This window comes from Triticum aestivum, chromosome 7A (assembly GCF_018294505.1).
Source record: "Triticum aestivum cultivar Chinese Spring chromosome 7A, IWGSC CS RefSeq v2.1, whole genome shotgun sequence".
Classification (NCBI taxonomy): domain Eukaryota; kingdom Viridiplantae; phylum Streptophyta; class Magnoliopsida; order Poales; family Poaceae; genus Triticum; species Triticum aestivum.
The window spans coordinates 283,004,608-283,016,279 of NC_057812.1; positions in this window are offsets into that span (position 1 = coordinate 283,004,608).

The window sequence follows — 11,672 nt, forward strand, 5'->3', positions numbered from 1 at the left end:
CACTCTCACCCTTCCACCATTGTTAGCCTCTCTAGTATCGCGCAACTTTCGCCGGTACCATAAACTCACTATATACCTTCCTCAAAATAGCCACCATACCTACCTATTATGGCATTTCCATAGCCATTCCGAGATATATTGCCATGCAACTTTCCACCGTTCCGTTATTATGACACGCTTCATCATTATCATATTGCTTGCATGATCATGTAGTTGACATCGTATTTGTGGCAAAGCCATCGTTCATAATTCTTCATACATGTAACTCATGCATCATTGCACATCCCGGTACACCGCCGGAGGCATTCACATAGAGTCATATTTTGTTATAAGTATTGAGTTGTAATTCTTGAGTTGTAAAGTAAATAAAGTGTGATGATAATCATTATTAGAGCATTGTCCCGAGTGAGGAAAGGATGATGGAGACTATGATTCCCGCACAAGTCGGGATGAGACTCCGGACGAAAAAAAGAGGCCAAAAAAAGAAGGCCCAAAGAAAAAAAGAGAAAGGGAGAGAAAGGACAATGCTACTGTCCTTTTTCCACACTTGTGCCTCAAATTAGCACCATGTTCTTCATATAGAGAGTCTCCTATGATATCACTTTCATATACTAGTGGGAATTTTTCATTATAGAACTTGGCTTGTATATTCCAATGATGGGCTTCCTCAAAATGCCCTAGGTCTTTGTTGGCAAGCAAGTTGGATGCACACCCACTTAGTTTCTTTTGTTGAGCTTTCATATACTTATAGCTCTAGTGCATCCGTTGCATGGCAATCCCTACTCAATCATATTGATATCTATCAATGGGCATCTCCATAACCCGTTGATACGCCTAGTTGATGTGAGACTATCTTCTCCTTTTTTGTCTTCTCCACAACCACCATTCTATTCCACCATAGTCCTATATCCATTGCTCACGCTCATATATTGCGTGAAGATTGAAAAAGTTTGAGAACATCAAAAGTATGAAACAATTGATTGGCTTGTCATCGGGGTTGTGCATGATTTAAATATTTTGCGTGGTGAAGATAGAGCATAGCCAGACTATATGATTTTGTAGGGATAACTTTCTTTGGCCATGTTATTTTGAGAAGACATAATTGCTTAGTTAGTATGCTTGAAGTATTATTATTTTTATGTCAATATTAAACTTTTATCTTGAATCTTTCGGATCTGAACATTCATGCCACAATAAAGAAAAATTACATTGAGAAATATGTTAGAAAGCATTCCACATCAAAAATTCTTCTTTTATCATTTACCTACTCGAGGACGAGCAGTAATTAATCTTGGGGATGCTTGATACGTCTCCAACGTATCTATAATTTTTGATTGCTCCATGCTATTATATTATCTATTTTGGATGTTAATGGGCTTTATTTTACACTTTTATATCATTTTTTGGACTAACCTACTAATAGGAGGCCCAACCCAAATTGTTGTTTTTTTTCCTATTTTAGGGTTTCGAAGAAAAGGAATATCAAACGGAGTCCAACCAGAATGAAACCTTCGGGAACATGATTTCCTCAACAAACGTGATCCAGGAGACTTGGAGTGGCCGTCAAGAAACAAGGGAGGACGGCACGATGCAGGGGGCGCACCTACCCCCCTGGGCGCGCCCTCCACCCTCGTGGGCCCTCCGTTGCTCCACCGACGTACTTATTCCTCCTATATATATCCACGTACCCCCAAACATCCAGGAGCACCACGAAAACCTAATTCCACCACTGCAACCTTCTGTACCCGAGAGATCCCATCTTGGGGCCTTTTCTGGAGCTCCGCCGGAGGGGGCATTGATCACGGAGGGCCTCTACATCAACTCCATGGTCTCTCCGGTGATGTGTGAGTAGTTTACTTCAGACATACGGGTCCATAGTTATTAGCTAGATGGCTTCTTCTCTCTCTTTGGATCTCAATACAAAGTTCTCCTCAATTCTCTTGGAGATCTATTCGATGTAATCTTCTTTTGCGGCGTGTTTGTCGAGATCCGATGAATTGTGGGTTTATGATCCAGATTATCTATGAACAATATTTGATTCTCCTCTGAATTCTTTTATGTATGATTGGTTTATCTTTGCAAGTCTCTTCGAATCATCAGTTTGTTTTGTCCTACTAGATTGATCTTTCTTGCAAGGGGAGAAGTGCTTAGCTTTGGGTTCAATCTTACGGTGTCCTTTCCCAGTGACAGCAGGGGCAACAAGGCATGTATTGTATTGTTGTCATCGAGGATAAAAAGATGGGGTTTATATCATATTGCATGAGTTTATCCCTCTACATCATGTCATCTTCCTTAAAGCATTACTCTGTTCTTATGAACTTAATACTCTAGATGCTTGCTAGATAGCGGTCGATGTGTGGAGTAATAGTAGTAGATGCGGAATCATTTCGGTCTACTTGTCTTGGACGTGATACCTATATACATGATCATACCTATATATTCTCATAACTATGCTCAATTCTATCAATTGCTCAACAGTAATTCGTTTACCCACCGTAATACTTATGCTCTTGAGAGAAGCCACTAGTGAAACCTATGGCCCCCGGGTCTATCTTCCATCATATTAATCTTCCAATACTTAGTTATTTCCTTTGTCGTTTATTTTACTTTCCATCTTTATCATAAAAATACCAAAAATATTATCTTATCATATCTATCAGATCTCACTCTCGTAAGTGACCGTGAAGGGCTTGACAACCCCTTTATCGCATTGTTTGCGAGGTTCTTATTTGTTTGTGTAGGTGCGTGGGACTTGAGCGTGATCTCCTACTGGATTGATACCTTGGTTCTCAAAAACTGAGGGAAATACTCAAGCTACTTTGCTGCATCACCCTTTCCTCTTCAAGGGAAAACCAACGCAGTGCTCAAGAGGTAGCATCTCTTACCGATTTACCACTATCGTTTTAGGGTTATGCATTAGAGACAGCTGCATTCACGTTAAATAGGGCACCGTCTAAAAATCCGTTGAGAGGACACTGTATGAACTATGGTTTAGCAAGAAACCTAAGCTGTCGTTTCATAAAAGTTTGGGGTTGCGATGCTTATGTGAAAAAGTCTCAGTTTGATAAGCTCAAACCCAAATCAGAGAAGTGCGTCTTCATAGGATACCCAAAAGAAACTGTTGGGTACACCTTCTATCATAGATCCGAAGGAAAGATCTTCGTTGCTAAGAGTGGATCCTTTCTAGAGAAGGAGTTTCTCTCAAAAGAAGTGAGTGGGAGGAAAGTATAACTTGATGAGGTAACTATACCTTCTCCCGAATTAGAAAGTAGTTCATCACGGAAATCAGTTCAAGTGATGCCTACACCAATTAGTGAGGAAGTTATTGATGATGATCATGAAACTTCAGATCAAGTTACTACCAAACCTCGTAGTTCGACCAGAGTAAGTTCCACACCAGAGTGGTACGGTAATCCTATTCTGGAAGTCATGTTACTAGACCATGACGAACCTACGATCTATGAGGAAGTGATGATGAGCCCAGATTCCGCGAAATGGCTTAAGGCCATGAAATCTGAGATGGGATCCATGTATGAGAATAAAGTATGGACTTTGATTGACTTTCCCGTTGATCGGTGAGCCATTCAGAATAAATGGATCTTCAAGAGGAAGACGGACGCTGATAGTAGTGTTACTATCTACAAAGCTCGAATTGTCACAAAAGGTTTTCGACAAGTTCAAGGTGTTGACTACAATGATATTTTCTCACTCGTATCGATGCTTGAAAGTCTGTCCGAATCATGTTAGCAGTTGCCGCATTTGATGAAATCTGGCAAATGGATATCAAAACTATATTCCATAATGGATTTATTAAAAAAGAGTTGTATATGATGCAACCAGAAGGTTATTTCAATCCTAAAGTTGTTAACAAAGTGTGCAAGCTCCAGCGATCCATCTATGGACTGGTGCAAGCATCTCGGAGTTGGAATATACACTTTGATGAGTTGATCAAATCATATAGTTTTATACAGACTTGCGGTGAAGCCTGTATTTACAAGAAAGTGAGTGGGAGCACTACAACCTTTCTAATAAGTATATGTGAATGACATATTGTTGATCGGAAATGATGTTTAATTTTCTGGAAAGCATAAAGGAGAATTTGAAAGGAGTTTTTCAAAGAAAGTATTACCTGTAAATCTACTTACATATTGTAACACCCACGATGCGGCTATATCTTCCATGTGTCGGAGCATGACTTAGAGGCATAACCGCATAGTAGGCATGTCACAAGAGGGGTAATCTTTACACATCCCATGTACTGAATAAGATAGAGATACAGAGTTGGCTTACAATCGCCACTTCACACAATACATAAATATAGCATTGCAACATCCAGAATACAGACAAGGTCCGACTACGGAACCAAAATAAAAGAAGACTACCTGTCGGTGTCAAAACCGGCGGATCTCAGGTAGGGGGTCCCGAACTATGCGTCAAGGCCGGATGGTAACAGGAGACAAGGGACACGATGTTTTTTACCCAGGTTCGGGCCCTCTCGATGGAGGTAATACCCTACTCCTGCTTGATTAATATTGATGATATGGGTAGTACAGGAGTAGATCTACCACGAGATCAAGGAGGCTAAACCCTAGAAGCTAGCCTATGGTATGATTGTTGTGTATGGAGTTGATTGCCTACGGACTACAACCCTCCAGTTTATATAGACACCGGATAGGGTTAGGATTACATAGAGTCGGTTACAATGGTAGGAGATCTTGAATATCCGCATCGCCAAGCTTGCCTTCCACGCCAAGGAAAGTCCCATCCGGACACGAGATGAAGTCTTCAATCTTGTATCTTCATAGTCCAGGAGTCCGGCTGAAGGTATAGTCCGGCTACCCGAACACCCCCTAATCTAGGACTCCCTCAGTAGCCCCTGAACCAGGCTTCAATGATGACGAGTCCGGCGTGCAAATTGTCTTCGGCATTGCAAGGCGGGTTCCTCCTCCAAGTCCTTCATAGAAGATTGTAGATACCAAGAGTAGTGTCCGGCTCTGCAAAATAAGCTTCCACATATTGCCATAGAGAGAATAATATTAACACAAATCAAATCTACTGACGTATTCCGCAGTGCGTCATCACACTATAGCCAAGTCCTTTACTCGAATCGTTTTCACTTTTCCACCTCAGTGTGTTTTGCGAGGCGGTTTCCTTGGCATGTCTTGTCAAAGCAGAGACCGTGTGCCCCCCTTTTACGGGATTCTCATCAATACGGACATGGGTAACCCAATCGTGCCCATTAGCATGTTTTCCTGATTAAAAGCGAGTCCTAAACGGTTACAGGGAGGGCTCCTGGTATTCAACCTCTTATAAATAGACCAAGGCCTTACTCCTTTTTCCAATCTCAAACGAGTTCGCCCGTCGACTCGAGTTCCAACACCCTAGGCTCCAGATTCCAGGCACTTTGGACCTTCGACAATGTCCGGTTCCGACCTTCAAGGCCGATGGATGCCCTCCTCCGTCACGGAGGAGGACGTGCTAAAGTTGAGGGAGGCTAAGTTCTTGACCGCCAAAATTTCACATAGGTTGCCTGCTCACAGGCAGGCTATTCCCAGTCCCAGCTCGGTGAGAGCGTAGTGTTCATGTCTCACTTTCTTCGGGGGTTAGGCTTCCCGATGGATCCCTTCGTGAGGGGGCTGCTGTTTTATTACGGGATGCAATTTCATGACTTAGCTCCGGAGTCCATCCTCCACATTTCCTCATTCATCGTTGTGTTCGAAGCGTTCCTCCGTGTCACTCCTCACTTCGGATTATGGCTCAAGACTTTTGGAGTGGAGCCGAAGATGATCGAGGGATGACACGTAGAGTGCGGAGGCGCTGTCATAAGTAAGAATGCTGATGCTCCATGGCCCGAGGGCTCCTTTCAAGAGGAGCTCGGCTTGTGGCAACGAGAATGGTTCTATATCACCGCTCCCAGGAGCGCCAAGTGGGAGGTGCCTCCTGCCTTTCGCTCGGGTCCCCCATCATGGCTAGCGTCATGGGTCAACAAAGGATTAGATTGGGGGTTATCCAAAGACGTGCCCTTGTTGCAGGGCCGCATCAGGGATCTCTTAGAAAGAGACCTCAACCTGGTCAAGGTGACGCAGGTCATGCTGATTCGCCGAACACTGCCCGACAAACGTTGCTCCCTTCGTCTATGGGAGTTTAATCCGGAGGGACCACGAGCTCTCCATCATTTTATGGGCGCAACGCTCGTGGAGATGTATAAACTATTCTTCGGATCACAAATGATGTGTCCGGATTTGACCGAGGACGCAGGCCTAAGCTGCAATCGCCCGGATACCGAAGTAAGTAACCTTGTGCCCGGACCTACTATCCATATAATCGTCATAAACTTGCCCCTAAAAGAGCAGTCCTTTTAAACAGGAGTGGATAGCGAATGCAAAGCTGATCAGGTGTCCGGCTCCCCTTCTCGAAACCAGGCCGGATCTCGTGCTTGTCAGGATGTTGAAGATAATGCCTTTGGAGGGAAGTAAGGGGAAGGACAAGGGAACTATGGCCTCCTCGAAGGAGGCTGCTCCGAAGGGAGGAACCGACAATTCCTCTCCCAAGGGGAAGAAGAGGGCCGCCTCTGACGACCCGGAGACCATGGCCCCGAAGCGGGGGAGAAAATCCTCGTCAGAGGGTCCGATGCCGGGGAGTTCCTCGGCCGAACTACGCCCTCAAAGGGATCAGCCCTCCAGCGAGCCGTAAGTAGAGAGAGGTTTTCCTTTTGAGGGATGAAAGAAATCCTTGATTTATATCTGAGAAGATTAACCAAAATTTTAACTTGTAGCTCGGACCTCAGCCCTTCTCAGCAGAGCTCGTCTTCGGGGGATCTTCTTCCGGAGATGATGGAGAGCGGGACGCCTCCCCCTGCCGTACCGCCTAGCGAGGCAGGCGACCCTGAGGTGTCGTCGCGGAGGGTTTCTTTGAATCCGGCAGGGGCGGAAGATAGCTATGTGGCCCCCCAAGGCTCTCCGCGTGCGACCTTCGAAAGAGGCCATAGGACAAGTCCGGCACCATCTGGTGCTCGGCCGGAGGAGCTAAAGATTCTGCTGGGGCGAGCTTCTATCTCAGAGGAGCACTGTGCGTTGATGGGCACGGTGATTGAAAGGATTTCATCCGCAGAAAGCAGATTGCATGAGGCCGTCAAAAGTTTACTGACGGGTTTTGAGGTACGTTAGATAGTGTACACTTTTGTCAGTTGTGCATAAATAAGATGCGCCCTATGTAGATAGTAGCCCCTGAGACTCTGCGCGTTGTCAAGAAATGACGGCACGCAGAGGATCATAATCCCAGGTCTAAGATGTCGCCTTTGAATGTAAGTGGCGAGGTGTTCGGAATCTAGCCGAACGAATGATGTAGCCGAACTAAGGCGGCAACTGGACGTGGCAGATGCCGACATCGCGCTTGTCAACAAGCGGCTTGATGAGGCTCAAGGTATGTAATTCTTCGGGCGGCATCAGGTAAGAGGAGCTTCATGCCATTGTCTTAGAATGTGTGTGCTTGACGCAGATGGTACGGCCGCCGTGGAGAATCTTAGGGCAGAACTTGCCCGAGCTAAGGAGCAAGCCAGAAAAAGCGATGCGGCTGCCGAGAAGGCCCTTGAAGAGCTGAGAGCCGAACAGGCTGCTCACTGCCGAAGCAAAGAAGAGATGGCAGAGATGGCCGAGAAGTTAAAGAGCGTTGCAGACCGTTGCAAACTTCTTGAGAAAGAAGACCGGGCGAGACAGACGGACTTAGAGAAGGCCGTTGCCGATGCCAAGGACGCTCGCTCTGCGATGAGAGCTGCGAAGGAGGAGCTGCGTCAGGCCGAACAGAATGCGGCTGGAAAGCCCTTTATGCTGCGAAGGAAATTTTGTGATCCGAAGTTTTCTCCGTTGGACCGGATGTGGAGTGTGGAGGATACCTATCTGGACTTGGCAGCGAGTGCTGCTGATGCGACCGAACACTTTCGAGATCAGAAAGATCACGAAGTGGAAAAGCTTTTCTGGTCGCAGTTTCACAATCCAGAGCGTCCACTGGCAGCGGATGATCGTTTGGCTCAATGGGCCGAACTGAATAGGTTGTCTGGACTCGCCATGAAGTATGTCATGGGTCACCTATGGTCGGGGAGATCGGAGCCGAAGAGTTATTTCAGCTTGGTGCAGCAATTGCTTGACGCGGTGCCGCGTATAAATGCAATGAAGAGGTCAGCATGCATAGAGGGCGCTAGGATGGCTCTTGCCCGTGTTAAGACATACTGGGCAGAGATGGAGACCACCGTTGTTGCGTCCCGAGATTCGGACAAAAGCCGAGTACCCTCCGAGTACTATTTTCAGGAAGTTCTTGAAGGCGCTCGTGTAATAGAGAGGCAGTGCCCAAAAGATGCTATGTTATGATAGCATATGTAATTATAAAGTAATATTTTGATAAACTGTAGTGGCCTTTTTTTATACTTGTGCCTCCAAGTATTGGGAACACCTCCTGTGCGTAACCCTCTCAGTGACGCGCCACATCGGAACCCTGGTGTGGTGGAAAATGGGCAAGGGCCGGGCCGTCACCCCCCAAGTGGCGCGACGTATCTTGATCCGGATACGGTGGCAAGTGAGCGAGGATCGGTTCGTCACATCCTTAGTGGCGCGCTACATCGGCGCCCGGATGTAGTGGAAAATGAGCAAGGGTCTTCGCATTTGACTCGACGAGTGCGAAGGGTAAGGAAGCTAGGCGAGCCTAGGAGGATTCGCTTAGGTAGCTGGAACGTAGGGTCTCTGACAGGGAAGCTTCGGGAGCTAGTTGATGCATCAGTGAGGAGAGGTGTTGATATCCTTTGCGTCCAAGAAACCAAATGGAGAGGACAGAAGGCGAAGGAGGTGGAGGATACCGGCTTCAAGCTGTGGTACACGGGGACGGCTGCAAACAGAAATGGCGTAGGCATCTTGATCAACAAGAGCCTCAAGTATGGAGTAGTAGACGTCAGGAGACGTGGGGACCGGATTATCCTGGTCAAGCTGGTAGCTGAGGACTTGGTTCTCAATGTTATCAGCGCATATGCCCCGCAAGTAGGCCACAATGAGAACACCAAGAGGGATTTCTGGGAAGGCTTGGAAGACATGGTTAGGAGTGTACCAATTGGTGAGAAGCTCTTCATAGGAGGAGACCTCAGTGGCCACGTGGGTACATCTAACACAGGTTTTGAAGGGGCGCATGGGGGCTTTGGCTATGGCATCAGGAATCAAGAAGGAGAAGATGTCTTAAGCTTTGCTCTAGCCTACAACATGATTGTAGCTAACACCCTCTTTAGAAAGAGAGAATCACATCTGGTGACTTTTAGTAGTGGCCAACACTCTAGCCAGATTGATTTCATCCTCTCGAGAAGAGAAGATAGGCGTGCGTGCCTAGACTGTAAGGTGATACCTGGGGAGAGTGTTGTACCCCAGCATAAGCTGGTGGTTGCTGACTTCCGCTTTCGGATTCGTGTCCAGTGGGATAAGCATGCCAAGTTCGCTAGAACGAAGTGGTGGAAGCTCAAGGGGGAGGTAGCTCAGGTGTTCAAGGAGAGGGTATTTAAGGAGGGCCCTTGGGAGGAAGAAGGGGATGCGGACAATGTGTGGATGAAGATGGCGACTTGCATTCGTAAGGTGGCCTCGGAGGAGTTTGGAGTGTCGAGGGGAAGGAGAAGCGAAGATAAGGATACCTGGTGGTGGAATGATGATGTCCAGAAGGCGCTTAAAGAGAAGAAAGATTGCTTCAGACGCCTATACCTGGATAGGAGTGCAGACAACATAGAGAAGTACAAGATGGCGAAGAAGGCCGCAAAGTGAGCTGTTGGTGAAGCAAGGGGTCGGGCATATGAGGACCTCTACCAACGGTTAGGCACGAAGGAAGGTGAAAGGGACATCTATAAGATGGCTAAGATCCGGGAGAGGAAGACGAGGGATATTGTCCAAGTCAAATGCATCAAGGACGGAGCAGGCCAACTCTTGGTGAAGGACGTAGAGATTAAGCATAGATGGCGGGAGTACTTCGACAAGCTGTTCAATGGGGAGAATGAGAGTTCTACCATTGAACTGAATGACTCCTTTGATGAGACCAGCATGCATTTTGTGCGGCGCATCCAGGAGTCTGAGGTGAAGGAAGCTTTAAAAAGGATGAAAGGAGGCAAGGCGATGGGCCCTGATTGTATCCCCATTGAGGTGTGGAAAGGTCTCGGGGACATAGTGATAGTATGGCTAACCAAGATTTTCAACCTCATTTTTCGGGCAAACAAGATGCCAGAAGAATGGAGACACGAAGTATATTAGTACCAATCTTCAAGAACAAGGGGGATGTTCAGAGTTGTACTAATTACCGTGGAATTAAGCTGATGAGCCATACAATGAAGCTATGGGAGAGAGTCATTGAGCACCGCTTAAGAAGAATGACAAGCGTGACCAAAAATCAGTTTGGTTTCATGCCCGGGAGGTCGACCATGGAAGCCATTTTCTTGGTACGACAACTTATGGAGAGATATAGGGAGCATAAGAAGGACTTGCATATGGTGTTCATTGACTTGGAGAAGGCCTATGATAAGATACCGCGGAATGTCATGTGGTGGGCCTTGGAGAAACACAAAGTCCCAGCAAAGTACATTACCCTCATCAAGGACATGTACAATAATGTTGTGACAAGTGTTCGAACAAGTGATGTCGACACCGATGACTTCCTGATTAAGATAGGACTGCATCAGGGGTCAGCTTTGAGCCTTTATCTTTTTGCATTGGTGATGGATGAGGTCACAAGGGGTATACAAGGAGATATCCCATGGTGTATGCTCTTTGCGGATGATGTGGTGCTAGTTGACGATAGTCGGACGGGGTAAATAGGAAGTTAGAGTTATGGAGACAAACCTTGGAATCGAAAGGGTTTAGGCTTAGTAGAACTAAAACCGAGTACATGATGTGCGGTTTCAGTACTACTAGCTGTGAGGAGGAGGAGGTTAGCCTTGATGGCCAGGTTGTACCTCGGAAGGACACCTTTCGGTATTTGGGGTCAATGTTGCAGGAGGATGGGGGTATTGATGAAGATGTGAACCATCGAATCAAAGCCGGATGGATGAAGTGGGGCCAAGCTTCTGGCATTCTTTGTGACAAGAGAGTGCCACAAAAGCTAAAAGGCAAGTTCTACAGGACGGCGGTTCGACCCGCAATGTTGTATGGCGCGGAGTATTGGCCGACTAAAAGGCGACATGTTCAACAGTTAGGTGTGGCAGAGATGCGTATGTTGAGATGGATGTGTGGCCACACGAGGAAGGATCGAGTCTGGAATGATGATATACGAGATAGAGTTGGGGTAGCACCAATTGAGGAGAAGCTTGTCCAACATCGTTTGAGATGGTTTGGGCATATTCAGCGCAGGCCTCCAGAAGCTCCAGTGCATAGCGGACGGCTAAAGCGTGCGGAGAATGTCAAGAGAGGGCGGGGTCGACCGATTTTGACATGGGAGGAGTCCGTTAAGAGAGACCTGAAGGATTGGAGTATCGACAAAGAGCTAGCTATGGACAGGGGTGCGTGGAAGCTTGCTATCCATGTGCCAGAGCCATGAGTTGGTTGCGAGATCTTATGGGTTTCACCTCTAGCCTACCCCAACTTGTTTGGGACTAAAGGCTTTGTTGTTGTTGTTGTTTTGCCTCCAAGTATTGGGAACACCTCCTGTGCGGCCGTTTTAAGATA